Source organism: Ranitomeya variabilis, chromosome 2 (genome assembly GCF_051348905.1).
Source record: "Ranitomeya variabilis isolate aRanVar5 chromosome 2, aRanVar5.hap1, whole genome shotgun sequence".
Taxonomy (NCBI): domain Eukaryota; kingdom Metazoa; phylum Chordata; class Amphibia; order Anura; family Dendrobatidae; genus Ranitomeya; species Ranitomeya variabilis.
This window is the reverse complement of record NC_135233.1, coordinates 619476671-619495261: the sequence shown is the minus strand read 5'-3', so window position 1 is coordinate 619495261 and position 18591 is coordinate 619476671. Positions and strand designations below refer to the sequence as shown.

The window sequence follows — 18591 nt, the reverse complement described above, 5'->3', positions numbered from 1 at the left end:
GGCATTTACTGAACATACATTTCAGTAGGGAACAGTTCGGATTTTACAATTATTTTTCAAGCTGGTGTTATAAAGTATTCTAATTTACGGAGATAACGACTTTTGGGTTTTCATTGGCTGTAAGCCATAATCATCCACATTAAAGGGAACCTGTCACCTGAATTTGGCGGGACCAGTTTTGGGTCATATGGGCGGGGGTTTCAGGTGTTTGATTCACCCTTTCCTTACCCGCTGGCTGCAATATTGGATTGAAGTTCATTCTCTGTCCTCTGGAGTACACGCCAGCGCAAGGCAATATTGCCTTGCGCAGGCGTGTACTCCGGATGACAGAGAATGAACTTCAATCCAATATTGTGGCCAGCATGCAGCCAGCGGGTAAGGAAAGAGTGAATCAAACACCCGAAAACCCCGCCCATATGACCCAAAACTTGTCCCGCCAAATTCAGGTGACAGGTTCCCTTTAACAGAAATAAACACGTGAAACAGATCACTCTGTCTGTAATGACTCTATAGAATATATGAGATTCACTTTTTGTATTGAAGACCTTAAATAAATTCATTTTTAGGTGATATTCTAATTTTGCGAGAAGCACCTGTGTAAGTGTACTTTATACGGGTGTAATGTATAATGTTGCACGGTACAGGGGGGTGCACTGTATACAGGTGCAGTCTATGGGGGAAGAAACACGTTTTAGTTGACCTCATATACACATCCTGTGGGAGAATGGTGAGGGGGTTACACTATTCAAACCCCCCCTCTTCAATCACCCCTCCTTATAGCTCCGCCTTTTCCACATTTTAAGTCCCTCCCCTTTTCACGACTCGCCCACACGGAGTCACCCATGCTGTGCTGTAGCCCTCCATGGATTATAAGGGTGTGAATGACGGGGGGCGACACTCTCTGAGGTCACCGCATCCCCATCTCCCGCTGCACCCACAAACACACAAACCGTCTCCCCCTTCTCCCAAGAGCGGATTGTGACTTGGAGCCGCTTGCTGACCGCCTGTCTGTCTGCGCGGCTCCTGACTCACGGCAACGACTAATTTATTGACTGTAAATTAGGACCATTTTCCATCTCGGAGCCAAGAGAAGAAGGGGGAGCGGATGCGCAGCCAGCCATGCCAGACTCAGCCTCGTTTAACCTGTCCAGCGCTGTGCCCAAACTGTGCGCCATACAGACCGGTCAGCATAACAAAGCTTCATTCACATCCTACCTGCACTGTAAAGAATGGCGGTTTTAATGGCAATGTCCGGAGTCGTGGTTTATATAAATGCATGCCAACATAATGTACCGTTTTTATTTTAGGAAAAATTGACACTAAATTTCACAGTGAGTTTCAAAAGTATCTGTCTAATTCTTGGATGTTTACATTGTTCTGTTCCTCTCTTCTTGGAAAGGTACTGAAGAATTGATAACTGGGTGTTAAAGGGCCACTGTCACCCCCCTCCAGCCGTTATAAACTAAAAGAGCCACCTTGTGCAGCAGTAATGCTGCATTCTAACAAGGTGGCTCTTTTAGTTTTAGGTTCAAGCATACCCCAAATAAAACGTTTTTATACTTAGCCACAATTCCTGTCTCTAGCCACGTAGGCGGGTCCTCACTCCCCAGCTTGGCCAGCTCCTCTGCCGTCACTCCCATCTTCCTGCGCTCCTATGACGTCACTGCCATGTGATTGCCCTAATCACATGGCAGTGACATAATCGCAGGTCCTACAGCTATTTGCTGTGCAGCAGATCCATCCTGGTGTTCTGTGGATGTCTTTTGTTCTCTGGTATCAGCCATTACATCAGACGGCCAGAGCTTACTGCGTCTGCGCAGGACACCAGTACACAGCGCAGGCGCCGGATTTGAAACGATAACAGCGCTGAGGGGGCGGCGCCGAAAGCGCAGGAAGATGTGAGTGACGGCAGAGGAGCTGGCCAAGCTGGGGAGTGAGGACCCGCCTACCTGGCTAGAGACAGGAATTGTGGCTAAGTATAAAAACGTTTTATTTGGGGTATGCTTGAACCTAAAACTAAAAGAGCCACCTTGTTAGAATGCAGCATTACTGCCGCACAAGGTGGCTCTTTTAGTTTATAACGGCTGGAGGGGGTGACAGTGGCCCTTTAATGTTCCATGTCTCAGACAGTTGTGTCGGTACACAATGCAGAGCTGTACGGCATGTGGGGAGTATGTTGGGACACCCCCATAATCGATAATGCCCAGTTACCAATACGGCCGGCGCAAGAAAGATGCTTTTAAATCTGTCGGCACAGAATGACTGATCAGCCAAGTGCTGGCGCTCGGTGCCACCAAATAAGTCTCCACCCAGCGCTACTTTGATTGACAGGTTTGGATTTCTTTTTCCCTTATGTGGTGCAGTGACCCCTGTGGCAGCTAGGGGGCGCTGTGTGAGCTCTTTGGGATATGCATGGAGGCATATTTGTTGTTATAATGGTGGTGAAACAATGACTGGCAGTGTTGTGAATGGCCGATATGTGTCGCAGAGGGAGTCTGCGTAGTAAGTCTGATGTAATGTGGTTGTTCTGGGACCTGTAGTCCCTCGAGTTTGTGTAATGGTGTATAGTTAGTATGGGAGACTTACTAGGCTAGTTGTGTGAGATGGGCGGGACAAACTAGCCACACATCCACACTCCCATCCAGGGGAGTGGTTAATGGTATATAATGTGACCAGGGTGTGGGTCACATGGTTCCTCTATGGTACCAGTGTTTGGACCTGAGTGGTGAAGGTCCTGGAAGTATGTGTTGGATTTCCTGGGAATAGGAATCCTGAAGAGCACATACCAGTGTGTTGGATTTCCTGGAAGTAGGAATCCTGAATAGCACCTGGTGGGACTTTGCTATTGGTGACCTGGGTATTGGACAGTCCCAGCTGGGGATGGATGTCCTGAATAGTACCCGGACTGGCCACCTGTGTGATCCTGCGTAACCTGGGTGTTGGGAGGTCCTGGGAGTAGGACCGGATCCCTGAACAGCACGAGGTGAGGACCAGGATCTGCAGAGCCAGTGATAGCTACTGTGTGGGGAAGCTACAGTCCTTCGGTGGGTCTGGACTGACTAATGTGTGCCGGCCAGGCAAGTTGGTGATCCCTGTGAGGCAGCTTACCCGGAGGAGTGGACTGACAAGGAGTCAGCAGGTGGAGCAGGAGCTCCCGTCAGGTACTATACAGACTGTTGGTGCTTTTATGTTCTATGAACTGTGTGGTCTCCCACGGCAACTGAACGGAGTGAGGTTCAGCGTGTTTAGAGACCGCGACCCAGGGTCATATGTGCTGTATGTGACTTAGGACATTGGTGAAGTGTACGGCGTACGGACACCCATGGTAACTGGGCGAAGTGAGAGGTCGAGCACGTTTAGTGTCCGTGAGTCAAAGCCGTAAATGAAGTGTTTAACCCCTTCCTGACATCAGACGTACTATCCCGTCGAGGTGGGGTGGGCCCGTATGACCGCCGACGGGATAGTACGTCATCACCGATCAGCGGCGCTCACGGGGGGAGCGCGGCCGATCGCGGCCGGGTGTCAGCTGCATATCGCAGCTGACATCCGGCACTATGTGCCAGGAGCGGTCACGGACCGCCCCCGGCACATTAACCCCCGGCACACCGCGATCAAACATGATCGCAGTGTACCGGCGGTATAGGGAAGCATCGCGCAGGGAGGGGGCTCCCTGCGGGCTTCCCTGAGACCCCCGGAGCAACGCGATGTGATCGCGTTGCTGCGAGGGTCTCCTACCTCCTTCCTGGCTGCAGGTCCCGGATCCAAGATGGCCGCGGCATCCGGGTCCTGCAGGGAAGGAGGTGGCTTACCGAGTGTCTGCTCAGAGCAGACACTTGGTAAGCCTGCAGCCCTGCACAGCAGATCGCAGATCTGGCAGAGTGCTGTGCACACTGCCAGATCAATGATCTGTGATGTCCCCCCCTGGGACAAAGTAAAAAAGTAAAAAAAAAAAATTTTCCACATGTGTAAAAAAAAAAAAAAAAAAAAAAAAAAAAATCCTAAATAAATAATAATAAAAAAATATATATTATTCCCATAAATACATTTCTTTATCTAAATAAAAAAAACAAAACAATAAAAGTACACATATTTAGTATTGCCGCGTCCGTAACGACCCAACCTATAAAACTGCCCCACTAGTTAACCCCTTCAGTAAACACCGTAAGAAAAAAAAAAAAAAAACGAAGCAAAAAACAATGCTTTATTACCATACCGCCGAACAAAAAGTGGAATAACACACGATCAAAAAGACTGATATAAATATCCATGGTACCGCTGAAAACGTCATCTTGTCCCGCAAAAAACAAGCCGCCATACAGCATCATCAGCAAAAAAATAAAAAAGTTATAGTCCTGAGAATAAAGCGATACCAAAATAATTATTTTTTTCTATATTTTAGTTTTTATCGTATAAAAGCGCCAAAACATAAAAAAATGATATAAATGAGATATCGCTGTAATCGTACTGACCCGACGAATAAAACTGCTTTATCAATTTTACCAAACGCGGAACGGTATAAACGCCTCTCCCAAAAGAAATTCATGAATAGCAGGTTTTTGGTCATTCTGCCTCACAAAAATCGGAATAAAAAGCGATCAAAAACGGTCACGTGTCCGAAAATGTTACCAATAAAAACGTCAACTCGTCCCGCAAAAAACAAGACCTCACATGACTCTGTGGAGCAAAATGTGGAAAAATTATAGGTCTCAAAATGTGGAGACGCACAAACTTTTTTGCTATAAAAAGCGTCGCTGGTTTCACACTTGCGTTTTTGTCTGCAGCGTTTTTTGCACAAAAAAACGCATGCGTTTTTTCCCTATATTTAACATTGAAAACGCATGCGGTTTTTTTGTACGCGTTTGGTCGCGTTTTCAAACGCATGCGGTTTTTTTCTGCATGCGTTCATTTTCAGAAATACAACCTGCAGTATTTTCTTGCGTTTTTAAGCACATGCGTTTGTTTGCGTTAAAAACGCATGCATTTTTATCGAAAAAAAACAGAAAACACACTGAAAAGCCACCCACCACCATCAAGGTGATAAAGGGATCCAAACCCTAACCCTAACTCTACCCCTAACCTCACCCCTAACCGTTTAATGAACATTTTCTGGCAGTCATAGTGCCACGTATTTCAGTGCCACGTATTTCAGTGCCACGTATTTCAGTGCCACGTATTTCAGTGCCATGTATTTCAGTGCCACGTATCACGTATTTCAGTGCCACGTGTTTCAGTGCCACGTATTTCAGTGCCACGTATCACGCATTTCAGTGCCACATATTTTAGTACCACATATTTCAGTTGCACGTATTTCAGTGCCACGTATTTCAGTGCCACGTATTTCAGTGCCACGTATTTCAGTGCCACGTATCACGTATTTCAGTGCCACGTGTTTCAGTGCCACGTATTTAAGTGCCACGTATCACATATTTAAGTGCCACGTATTTAAGTGCCACGTATTTAAGTGCCACGTATTTAAGTGCCACGTATTTAAGTGCCACGTATTTCAGTGCCACGTATTTCAGTGCCACGTATTTCAGTGCCACGTATTTCAGTGCCACGTATCACGTATTTCAGTGCCACGTGTTTCAGTGCCACGTATTTAAGTGCCACGTATCACATATTTAAGTGCCACGTATTTAAGTGCCACGTATTTAAGTGCCACGTATTTAAGTGCCACGTATTTCAGTGCCACGTATTTCAGTGCCACGTATTTCAGTGCCACGTATCACATATTTCAGTGCCACGTATTTCAGTGCCACGTATTTCAGTGCCACGTATTTCAGTGCCACGTATTTCAGTGCCACGTATCACGTATTTCAGTGCCACGTGTTTCAGTGCCACGTATTTAAGTGCCACGTATCACGTATTTCAGTGCCACGTATTTCAGTGCCACGTATTTCAGTGCCACGTATTTCAGTGCCACGTATTTCAGTGCCACGTATTTCAGTCACGTTTAGGGTTAGGGTTAGGGGTAGGGTTAGGGTTAGGGTTAGGGCTAGGGTTAGGGCTAGGGTTGGAGGTAAAGTTAGGGTTGGGGCTAAAGTTAGGGTTGGGGCTAAAGTTAGGGTTAGGGTTTGGATTACATTTACGTTTGGATTAGGGTTGGGATTAGAATTATGGGTGTGTCAGGGCTAGGGGTGTGGTTAGGGTTACCGTTGGGATTAGGGTTAGGGGTGTGTTTGGGTTAGGGTTTCAGGTAGAATTGGGGAGTTTCCACTGTCCAGGCACATCAGGGGCTCTCCAAGCGCGACATGGCGTCCAATCTCAATTCCAGCCAATTCTGCGTTGAAAAAGTAAAACAGTGCTCCTTCCCTTCCGAGCTCTCCCGTGCGCCCAAAAAGGGGTTTACCCCAACATATGTGTTATCAGCGTACTCGGGACAAATTGAACAACAACTTCTGGGGTCCAAGTTCTCTTGTTATCCTTAGGAAAATAAAAATTTGGGGGGCTAAATATCATTTTTGTGGGAAAAAAAAGATGTTTTATTTTCACGGCTCTGCGTTATAAACTGTAGTGAAACACTTGGGGGTTCAAAGTTCTCACAACACATCTAGATAAGTTCCTTGGGAGGTCTAGTTTCCAATATGGGGTCACTTGTGGGGGGTTTGTACTGTTTGGGTACATCAGGGGCTCTGCAAATGCAACGTGACGCCTGCAGACCAATCCATTTAAGGCTGCATTCCAAATGGCGCTCCTTCCCTTCCGAGCTCTGTCATGCACCCAAACAGTGGTTCCCCCCCACATATGGGGTATCAGCGTACTCAGGACAAATTGGACAACAACTTTTGGGGTCTAATTTATCCTGTTACCCTTGTGAAAATACAAAACTGGGGGCTAAAAAATCATTTTTGTGAAAAAAAAAAAGAATTTTTATTTTCATGGCTTTGCACTATAAACTTTAGTGAAACACTTGGGGGTTCAAAGTTCTCAAAACACATCTAGATAAGTTCCTTGGGAGGTCTAGTTTCCAATATGGGGTCACTTGTGGGGGGTTTGTACTGTTTGGGTACATCAGGGGCTCTGCAAATGCAACGTGACGGCTGCTGACCAATCCATTTAAGTCTGCATTCCAAATGGCGCTCCTTCCCTTCCGAGCTCTGTCATGCGCCCAAACAGTGGTTCCCCCCCACATATGGGGTATCAGCGTACTCAGGACAAATTGGAAAACAAATTTTGGGGTCCAATTTATTCTGTTACCCTTGTAAAAATACAAAGCTGGGTGCTAAAAAATCATTTTTGAGAAAAAAAATAAAAATTATTTTCACGGCTCTGCGTTATAATCTGTAGTGAAACACTTGGGGGTTCAAAGCTCTCAAAACACATCTAGATAAGTTCCTTAGGGGGTCTACTTTCCAAAATGGTGTCACTTGTAGGGAGTTTCAATGTTTAGGCACATCAGGGGCTCTCCAAACGCAACATGGCGTCCCATCTCAATTCCAGTCAATTTTGCATTGAAAAGTCAAATGGCGCTCCTTCCCTTCCAAGCTCTGCCATGCGCCCAAACAATGGTTTACACCCACATATGGGGGTATCATCGTACTCAGGACAAATTGCACAACATTTTTTGGGGTCCAATTTCTTCTCTTACCCTTGGGAAAATAAAAAATTGGGGGCAAAAAGATCATTTTTGTGAAAAAATATGATTTTTTATTTTTACGGCTCTGCATTATAAACTTCTGTGAAGCACTTGGTGGGTCAAAGTGCTCACCACACATCAAGATAAGTTCCTTAGGGGGTCTACTTTCCAAAATGGTGTCACTTGTAGGGGGTTTCAGTGTTTAGGCACATCAGGGGCTCTCCAAACGCAACATGGCGTCCCATCTCAATTCCAGTCAATTTTGCATTGAAAAGTCAAATGGCGCTCCTTTCCTTCCGAGCTCTGCCATACGCCCAAACAGTGGTTTACCCCCACATATGGGGTATCAGCGTACTCAGGACAAATTGTACAACAACTTTGGGGGTCCATTTTCTCCTGTTACCCTTGGTAAAATAAAACAAATTGGAGCTGAAATAAATTTTGTGTGAAAAAAAGTTAAATGTTCATTTTTATTTAAACATTCCAAAAATTCCTGTGAAACACCTGAAGGGTTAATAAACTTCTTGAATGTGGTTTTGAGCACCTTGAGGGGTGCAGTTTTTAGAATGGTGTCACACTTGAGTATTTTCTATCATATAGACCCCTCAAAATGACTTCAAATGAGATGTGGTCCCTAAAAAAAAATGGTGCTGTAAAAATGAGAAATTGCTTGTCAACTTTTAACCCTTATAACTCCGTCACAAAAAAAAATTTTGGTTCCAAAATTGTACTGATGTAAAGTAGACATGTGGGAAATGTTACTTATTAAGTATTTTGCGTGACATATGTCTGTGATTTAAGGGCATAAAAATTCAAAGTTGGAAAATTGCAAAATTTTCAAAATTTTCGCCAAATTTCCATTTTTTTCACAAATAAACGCAAGTTATATCGAATAAATTTTACCACTAACATGAAGTACAATATGTCACGAGAAAACAGTGTCAGAATCGCCAAGATCCGTCAAAGCGTTCCAGAGTTATAGCCTCATAAAGGGACAGTGGTCAGAATTGTAAAAATTGGCCCGGTCATTAACGTGCAAACCACCCTTGGGGGTGAAGGGGTTAAAGCTGCAAGTTAATATCACCAGTTGGTGCCTGTTGTGTTTCATGAGATGTACATGAACTGTGCATAACCCGGTTTATGAGGCTTAATAAACCGTATAGACTGTGTTTAAGCGAAAAACCGTGCCCGTGTGCTTGAATCCCATGCCAAGCGAATGTCCCCCAATACACTCAGTAAGCGCAATCTTACACTTAATAATAAAGATCTTCATTTATAAACTGCATTTTGTGATTATTTGTGTTATCTTTGTCTAATATTTACCTTTGTTTGGTGATCAGAAACATTTAAGTGTGAGACAATCGTGTCTCAGAGCGGACTCCAGACTGCTGCAATGTATCAGTGCAGAAACAATGTAACAAACTATCGGAGGAGGAGACATCTGTGCTACTGATGTGTTCAGCTCACAATTGTTCAGACTGGATACACTGTAAAGGCCCCGTCACACACAGCGACGCTGCAGCGATACAGACAACGATGCTGATCGCTGCAGCGTCGCTGTTTTGTCGCTGTGTGGTCGCTGGGGAGCTGTCACACAGACAGCTCTCTCCAGCGACCAACGATCAGGGGAACGACTTCGGCATCGTTGAAACTGTCTTCAACGATGCCGAAGTCCCCCTGCAGCACCCGGGTAACCAGGGTAAACATCGGGTTACTAAGCGCAGGGCCGCGCTTAGTAACCCGATGTTTACCCTGGTTACCAAAAAAAACAAACAGTACATACTCACCATCTGATGTCCGTCAGGTCTCTTGCCGTCTGCTTCCTGCTCTGACTGAGTGCAGCCGTACAGTGAGAGCAGAGCGCAGCGGTGACGTCACTGCTGTGCTGTACTTTCACTTTGCGGCGCTCAGTCAGTGTGGGAAGCAGACGGCAAGGGACCTGACGGACATCAGATGGTGAGTATGTACTGTTTGGTTTTTTTTACATTTACGCTGGTAACCAGGGTAAACATCGGGTTACTAAGCGCGGCCCTGCGCTTAGTAACCCGATGTTTACCCTGGTTACCAGTGAAGACATCGCTGGATCGGTGTCACACACACCGATTCAGCGATGTCAGCGGGACCTCAACGATCAAAAAACGGCCCAGGCCATTCCGACACGACCAGCGATCTCACAGCAGGGGCCGGGTCGCTGGTACGTGTCACACATAGCGAGATCGCTACGGAGGTCGCTGTTGCGTCACAAAACTTGTGACTCAGCAGCGATCTCGCTAGCGATCTCGTTATGTGAGACGGGGCCTTAACAAATCCTCAGCCCTAAGGCCTCCTCCCTCCATAATACCGATCGAGCGTAAAAAAAAAAACAACAGACACTGGCACTTTAGGAGGCCTGTGTAGCTTTCTGGTGCACAGAGTTTGCTCTACACCTCACACTAAGCAACAGCCCAGGACAGAAGCAGCACCTGGCGGGCGGCCACAGAACAAGCTCACCTGACGGAGGAGGAGTGAACACAACACCTGTCCTGGGCTCCGAGACAACAGGTGAAGCCAGGCTTGCCTCCACCTACAGCAGTGAAAGCAGCCATATACTGCACACACCTCAGGGCGACATCCTGCTGCCTGGATGCTGCAACAAAGTCCTCTTCACTAGTCAGTGCACTGAATACATCATATCAAGAGTATAAAGGCTCTGACCTGCCAGCCAGTGATCCGCACATACATCCCAGAATCTAACACTTCTATGCTCTAGAGCATCACAGAGTGACTGCTGGTACAGTAGAGAATCCAGCGTCTGAGCGCTCTTACAGTAGAGAATCCAGCATCTGTGCGCTCTTTCAGTAGAGAATCCAGCATCTGAGCGCTGTTACAGTAGAGAATCCAGCATTTGAGCACTGTTACAGTAGAGAATTCAGTGTCTGAGCGCTCTTACAGTAGAGAACCCACTGTCTGACCGCTCTTACGTTAGAGAATCCAGTGTCTGAGCGCTTACAGTAGAGAATCCAGCATCTCAGCGCTCTTACAGTAGAGAATCCAGCGTCTTGAGCGATCATATAGTAGAGAATCCAGCATCTGAGCGCTCTTACAGTAGAGAATCCAGCGTCTCAGCGCTCTTACAGTAGAGAATCCAGCATTTGAGCGCTCTTACAGTAGAGAATCCAGTGTCTGAGCGCTCATACAGTAGAGAATCCAGCATCTCAGCGCTCTTAGAGTAGAGAATCCAGCGTCTTGAGCGATCATATAGTAGAGAATCCAGAGTCTGAGCGCTCATTGTTATGGTTTCCAATGGCAAGGAAACATCAGAAGCATAGAATAAACGGACAAGCTCTCGGGTGATGGAAACTAGAGCTGACCGCGATGCTAAACCTACACACCACACTAGAAGTAGCCAGGGGGCATTCCTGCGTTGTCTCTAGATGCCGCGCGCCAGCCGGAGAACTAACTACCCCTGGTAGAAGAAAACACAGTCCTGGCTTGCCTCCAGAGAATGTCCCCACAGGAGATAGCAGCCCCCCACATATAATAACGGTGAGAGCAGATGAAAAGACACACGTAGTATAAAAGCAGATTTAGCACAGAGAGGCCCGCTAACTAAATAGCAGAAAGATACAACAGAGGACTTCGCGGTCAGCTGCAAAACCCTTCAAAACACCATCCTGAAATTACCTTAACTCATGTGACAACTCATGACACCGGAGTGGTAATTTCAGCCCAACAAGAGCTTCCAGCTGCAGAGATTCACATAAGTGCAAACTGGACAAAACATACAAAAATAGACTTAAGGACTAAAGTGTCCAACTTAGCTGAGCAGAAAACTGGGAGCAGGAACATGCAACAGAATCACTCTGGATACATTGATGGCCAGCATTAGAATGACTGAGGAGCAAGGTTAAATAGGATACTCCCACATCCTGATAGGAACAGGTGAACTGAGAAGGCAAAGCTTGCAGGACACCAGTACCACAAGAGACCACCGGGGGAGCCCACGAACCGAATCACAACAGTACCCCCCCCTTAAGGAGGGGGCACCGAACCCTCACAAGAACCACCAGGGCGATCTGGATGAGCCCTATGAAAGGCACGGACCAAATCAGAAGCATGAACATCAGAAGCTGTAACCCAAGAATTATCCTCTTGACCGTAGCCCTTCCATTTCACCAGATATTGAAGTCTCCGTCTGGAAACACGGGAGTCCAAGATTTTCTCCACCACGTACTCCAATTCACCCTCAACCAGCACAGGAGCAGGAGGCTCAACAGAAGGCACAAGTGGTACCTCATACCTCCGCAATAATGACCGATGGAAGACATTATGGATAGCAAAGGATGCCGGGAGGTCCAAACGAAAAGACACAGGGTTAAGAATTTCCAAAATCTTATAAGGACCGATGAACCGAGGCTTAAACTTAGGAGAAGAGACCCTCATAGGGACAAAACGGGAGGACAACCACACCAAGTCCCCAACACGAAGACGAGGACCAACACGACGATGGCGATTAGCAAAACGTTGAGTCCTCTCCTGGGACAACTCCAAATTGTCCACCACCTGCCCCCAAATACGATGCAACCTATCCACCATGGTATCCACTCCAGGACAATCCGAAGACTCCACCTGACCAGATGAAAAACGAGGATGGAACCCTGAATTGCAAAAGAAAGGGGAGACCAAAGTGGCAGAACTGGCCCGATTATTAAGGGCAAACTCAGCCAACGGCAAAAAGGAGACCCAGTCATCCTGATCAGCAGACACGAAACACCTCAAATAAGTCTCCAAGGTCTGATTAGTACGTTCCGTCTGGCCATTTGTCTGGGGATGAAATGCAGACGAAAAAGACAAATCAATGCCCATCCTGGCACAAAACGCCCGCCAAAATCTGGACACAAACTGGGATCCCCTGTCGGAAACGATATTCTCCGGAATACCATGCAGCCGAACCACAGTCTGAAAAAACAGGGGCACCAACTCAGATGAGGAAGGCAGCTTGGGCAAGGGCACCAAATGAACCATCTTAGAAAAGCGGTCACACACCACCCAAATGACGGACATCTTCTGAGAAACAGGGAGATCAGAAATAAAATCCATAGAGATGTGTGTCCAAGGCCTCTTAGGAACAGGCAAGGGCAACAACAACCCACTAGCCCGAGAACAACAAGGCTTGGCCCGAGCACAAACATCGCAAGACTGCACAAAAGTACGCACGTCCCGAGACAGGGAAGGCCACCAGAAGGACCTAGCCACCAAATCTCTGGTACCAAAAATTCCCGGATGACCTGCCAACGCAGAAGAATGAACCTCCGAGATGACTCTATTGGTCCACTCATCCGGCACAAACAATCTACCAGGCGGACAACGATCAGGCCGATCCGCCTGAAACTCTTGTAAAGCACGTCGCAGGTCTGGGAAGACAGCAGACAATATCACCCCATCCTTAAGTATACCCGTAGGTTTAGAATCACCAGGGGAATCAGGTTCAAAACTCCTAGAAAGGGCATCCGCCTTCACATTCTTAGTACCTGGCAGATACGAAACCACAAAATTAAACCGGGAGAAAAACAACGACCAGCGCGCCTGTCTAGGATTCAGACGTCTGGCCGACTCAAGATAAATCAAATTTTTGTGATCAGTCAAGACCACCACCTGATGTTTAGCACCCTCAAGCCAATGACGCCACTCCTCGAATGCCCACTTCATCGCCAAAAGCTCCCGATTACCGACGTCATAATTTCGCTCGGCGGGCGAAAATTTTCGAGAAAAGAACGCACAAGGTCTCATCACTGAACAATCTGAACTTTTCTGCGACAAAACCGCCCCCGCTCCGATCTCGGAAGCATCAACTTCCACCTGAAAAGGAAGAGAAACATCAGGCTGGCACAACACCGGAGCAGAAGAAAAACGGCGCTTAAGCTCCCGAAAGGCCTCCACAGCAGCAGGAGACCAATCTGCAACATCAGCACCCTTTTTAGTCAAATCAGTCAAAGGCCTGACAACGCTAGAAAAACCAGTTATGAATCGACGATAAAAGTTAGCAAAGCCCAAAAATTTCTGAAGGCCCTTAAGAGAAGTCGGTTGCGTCCAGTCACAAATAGCCCGAACCTTCACAGGATCCATCTCAATAGAAGAGGGGGAAAAAATGTACCCCAAAAAAGAAATCTTCTGAACCCCAAAAACACACTTTGAACCTTTAACAAACAGAGAATTGGTCCGCAAAACCTGAAAAACCCTCCTAACTTGTTGAACATGAGATTCCCAGTCATCCGAAAAAATCAAGATATCGTCCAAATACACAATCATAAATTTATCCAGATATTCACGGAAAATATTGTGCATAAAAGACTGAAAGACCGAAGGGGCATTTGACAGACCAAAAGGCATCACCAAATACTCAAAATGGCCCTCGGGCGTATTAAATGCGGTTTTCCACTCATCCCCCTGCTTAATTCGCACCAAATTATACGCACCGCGAAGATCAATCTTAGAGAACCACTTCGCCCCCTCAATGCGAGCAAATAAATCTGTCAGCAATGGCAAAGGATACTGATACTTGACTGTGATCTTATTCAAGAGTCTATAATCAATACAAGGTCTCAAAGAACCATCGCTTTTAGCTACGAAAAAGAACCCCGCTCCAAGAGGAGACGAAGAAGGACGAATATGTCCCTTTTCCAAGGACTTCCTAATATACTCTCGCATGGCAGCATGTTCAGGTACAGACAGATTGAATAGACGACCCTTAGGAAATTTACTGCCAGGGATCAAATCTATGGCGCAATCGCAATCTCTGTGAGGAGGAAGAGAATTAAGAGTAGATTCCTCAAAAACCTCACGATAATCAGACAAAAACTCAGGAATTTCAGAGGGAATAGATGAAGCAATGGAGACCAAAGATGTGTCCCCATGATTTCCCTGACATCCCCAGCTTAGTACAGACATTGTTTTCCAGTCAAGGACTGGGTTATGAGTTTGCAACCATGGCAATCCCAGCACCAACACATCATGTAGATTATACAGTACAAGGAAGCGAATCACCTCTTGATGGTCTGGAGTCATACGCATAGTCACTTGTGTCCAGTATTGTGGTTTATTACTAGCCAATGGTGTAGAATCAATACCCTTTAAAGGTATAGGAACTTCCAGAGGCTCTAGATCAAACCCACAGCGCCTGGCAAAGGACCAATCCATAAGACTCAAAGCGGCGCCAGAATCCACATACGCATCCGCAACAATAGAAGATAACGAACAAATTAGAGTTACAGACAAAATAAACTTGGACTGCAAAGTGCCAATAGCAGAGGATTTATCAACTTTCTTTGTTCGTTTAGAGCATGCTGATATAACATGAGTAGAATTTCCACAATAGAAGCACAAATGATTTTTGCGCCTATAAATCTGTCGTTCGCTTCTGGACAGAAAGCTATCACATTGCATACTCTGTGGTGCCTCTTCAGAAGACACCGCCAACTGGTGCACAGGTTTGCGTTCCCGTAAACGCCGATCAATCTGAATTGCCATTGTCATGGACTCATTCAGACCAGTAGGCGCAGGAAACCCCACCATGACGTCTTTTACAGCATCAGAGAGACCTTCTCTGAAAATTGCCGCCAGAGCGCACTCATTCCACTGAGTAAGCACAGACCATTTTCGAAATTTTTGGCAATATATTTCGGCTTCCTCTTGCCCCTGAGAGAGGGCTATTAGGGCTTTCTCAGCCTGAATCTCCAAATTTGGTTCCTCATAAAGCAACCCCAAAGCCAGAAAAAACGCATCCACATTGAGCAACGCAGGATCCCCTGGTGCCAATGAAAATGCCCAATTTTGGGGGTCACCCCGCAGTAAAGAAATAACAATCTTTACTTGCTGGGCAGGATCTCCAGCAGAATGAGATCTCAGCGAAAGAAACAATTTACAATTGTATTTAAAATTTAGAAAACAAGATCGATCTCCAGAAAAAAACTCCGGTATAGGAATTTTAGGTTCAGACCGAGGAGCATGTAACAAAAAATCTTGTATATTCTGAACTTTAGAGGCAAGATTATTCAAATTGGTAGCCAGACTCTGGGGATCCATATTTCAACAGATAAAGTCTGAGCCATTCAGGGGTTAAGAGGAGAGGAAAACAGGAGACTGCAATTAGAGCTGGAGTGCAACTTCAGAGGAAGGAAAAAAAAAAAAAAAGGTTTCACACAGTTCCTTTTCTCTCCTGCTTCAGCCTATAGATTAAACATTTGGGCTGGCCATACTGTTATGGTTTCCAATGGCAAGGAAACATCAGAAGCATAGAATAAACGGACAAGCTCTCGGGTGATGGAAACTAGAGCTGACCGCGATGCTAAACCTACACACCACACTAGAAGTAGCCAGGGGGCATTCCTGCGTTGTCTCTAGATGCCGCGCGCCAGCCGGAGAACTAACTACCCCTGGTAGAAGAAAACACAGTCCTGGCTTGCCTCCAGAGAATGTCCCCACAGGAGATAGCAGCCCCCCACATATAATAACGGTGAGAGCAGATGAAAAGACACACGTAGTATGAAAGCAGATTTAGCACAGAGAGGCCCGCTAACTAAATAGCAGAAAGATACAACAGAGGACTTCGCGGTCAGCTGCAAAACCCTTCAAAACACCATCCTGAAATTACCTTAACTCATGTGACAACTCATGACACCGGAGTGGTAATTTCAGCCCAACAAGAGCTTCCAGCTGCAGAGATTCACATAAGTGCAAACTGGACAAAACATACAAAAATAGACTTAAGGACTAAAGTGTCCAACTTAGCTGAGCAGAAACATGCAACAGAATCACTCTGGATACATTGATGGCCAGCATTAGAATGACTGAGGAGCAAGGTTAAATAGGATACTCCCACATCCTGATAGGAACAGGTGAACTGAGAAGGCAAAGCTTGCAGGACACCAGTACCACAAGAGACCACCGGGGGAGCCCACGAACCGAATCACAACAGCTCATACAGTAGAGAATCCAGCATCTGAGCGCTCTTACAGTAGATAAACCAGCGTCTGAGCGCTGTTACAGTAAAGAACCCAATGTCTGAGTGCTCTTACAGTAGAGAATCCAGCGTCTGAGCGCTCTTACAGTAGAGAATCCAGCATCTGAGCGCTCTTATTGTAGAGAATCCAGCATCTGAGCGCTCTTACAGTAGAGAATCCAGCATCTGAGCGCTCTTATTGTAGAGAATCCAGCATCTGAGCGCTCTTATTGTAGAGAATCCAGCATCTGAGCGCTCTTACAGTAGAGAATCCAGCATCTGAGCACTCTTACAGTAGAGGATCCAGTGTTTGACCGCTATTACAGTAGAGAACCCAGTGTCTGAGAGCTCTTACAGTAGAGAATCCAGCGTCTGAGCGCTTTTACAGTAGAGAATCCAGCGTCTGAGCACTCTTACAGTAAAGAATCCTGCGTCTGAGCGCTCTTACAGTAGATAAACCAGCGTCTGAGCGCTGTTACAGTAAAGATCCCAAAGTCTGAGCGCTCTTACAGTAGAGAATCCAGCGTCTGAACACTTACAGTAGAGGATCCAGTGTCTGAGCGCTCATACAGTAGAGAATCCAGCATCTCAGCGCTCTTAGAGTAGAGAATCCAGCGTCTTGAGCGATCATATAGTAGAGAATCCAGAGTCTGAGCGCTCATACAGTAGAGAATCCAGCATCTGAGCGCTCTTACAGTAGAGAATCCAGCGTCTGAGCGCTCTTACAGTAGAGAACCCAATGTCTGAGCGCACTTACAGTAGAGAGAGAATCCAGCGTCTGAGCGCTCTTACAGTAAAGAATCCTGCTTCTGAGCGCTCTTACAGTAGATAAACCAGCATCTGAGCGCTGTTACAGTAAAGAACCCAATGTCTGAGCGCTCTTACAGTAGAGAATCCAGCGTCTGAGCGCTCTTACAGTAGAGAATCCAGCGTCTGAGCACTCTTACAGTAGAGAATCCAGCGTCTGAGCGCTCTTACAGTAGACAAACCAGCGTCTGAGTGCTGTTACAGTAAAGAACCCAATGTCTGAGCGCTCTTACAGTAGAGAATCCAGCGTCTGAACACTTACAGTAGAGGATCCAGTGTCTGAGCGCTCTTACAGTAGAGAATCCAGCATTTGAGCGCTCTTACAGTAGAGAATCCAGTGTCTGAGCGCTCATACAGTAGAGAATCCAGCATCTGAGCGCTCTTACAGTAGAGAATCCAGCGTCTGAGCGCTCTTACAGTAGAGAACCCAATGTCTGAGCGCACTTACAGTAGAGAGAGAATCCAGCGTCTGAGCGCTCTTACAGTAAAGAATCCTGCTTCTGAGCGCTCTTACAGTAGAGGATCCAGTGTCTGAGCGCTATTACAGTAGAGAATCCAGCATTTGAGCGCTCTTACAGTAGAGAATCCAGTGTCTTGAGCACTCATACAGTAGAGAATCCAGCATCTCAGCGCTCTTACAGTAGAGAATCCAGCATCCTGAGCGATCATATAGTAGAGAATCCAGAGTCTGAGCGCTCTTACAGTAGAGAATCCAGCGTCTGAGCGCTCTTACAGTAGAGAACTCAATGTCTGAGTGCTCTTACAGTAGGGGATCCAGCATCTGAGAACTCTTACAGTAGAGAATTCAGCGTCTGAGCGCTCTTACAGTAGAGGATCCAGTGTCTGAGCGCTATTACAGTAGAGAACCCAGTGTCTGAGCGCTATTACAGTAGAGAATCGACAGTGTGACTGCTGTTACAGTTGCTAGGTTGAGGGATGAGGGAACAGTGAACACTACACCACAATGGTTGAAGATGAGAAGATACAGAAATGATTCATCGGGGTCACCATCTATCATGTGAGGTGGTCGCTCTCTGCAGGTGTGGACCAGGATGCCGCCAGGACACAACTACGTGGTTCTATGTCCAGCACTGATACACCGTAATAAACTACAATAATCTTTATCCAACAAAGGGAAGAAAAGGTAACTCCAGTATCCAGTATATTCACACCCTGAGCGGATACCGTCCTAATAAACCTTTCATTATTTTAGGCAGCACATTGTATATAT

At 46.3% G+C, this 18591-nt stretch overlaps 2 protein-coding genes across 4 annotated transcripts in view; both read right to left on the bottom strand.

The window, feature by feature from the left end:
- Positions 1-18591, bottom strand: part of KIAA0513 (KIAA0513 ortholog) — a 485188-nt gene that overhangs the window by 149093 nt on the left and 317504 nt on the right. The window lies entirely within an intron of this gene.
- GSE1 (Gse1 coiled-coil protein) overlaps positions 1-18591 on the bottom strand; it is a 368545-nt gene that overhangs the window by 268097 nt on the left and 81857 nt on the right. The window lies entirely within an intron of this gene.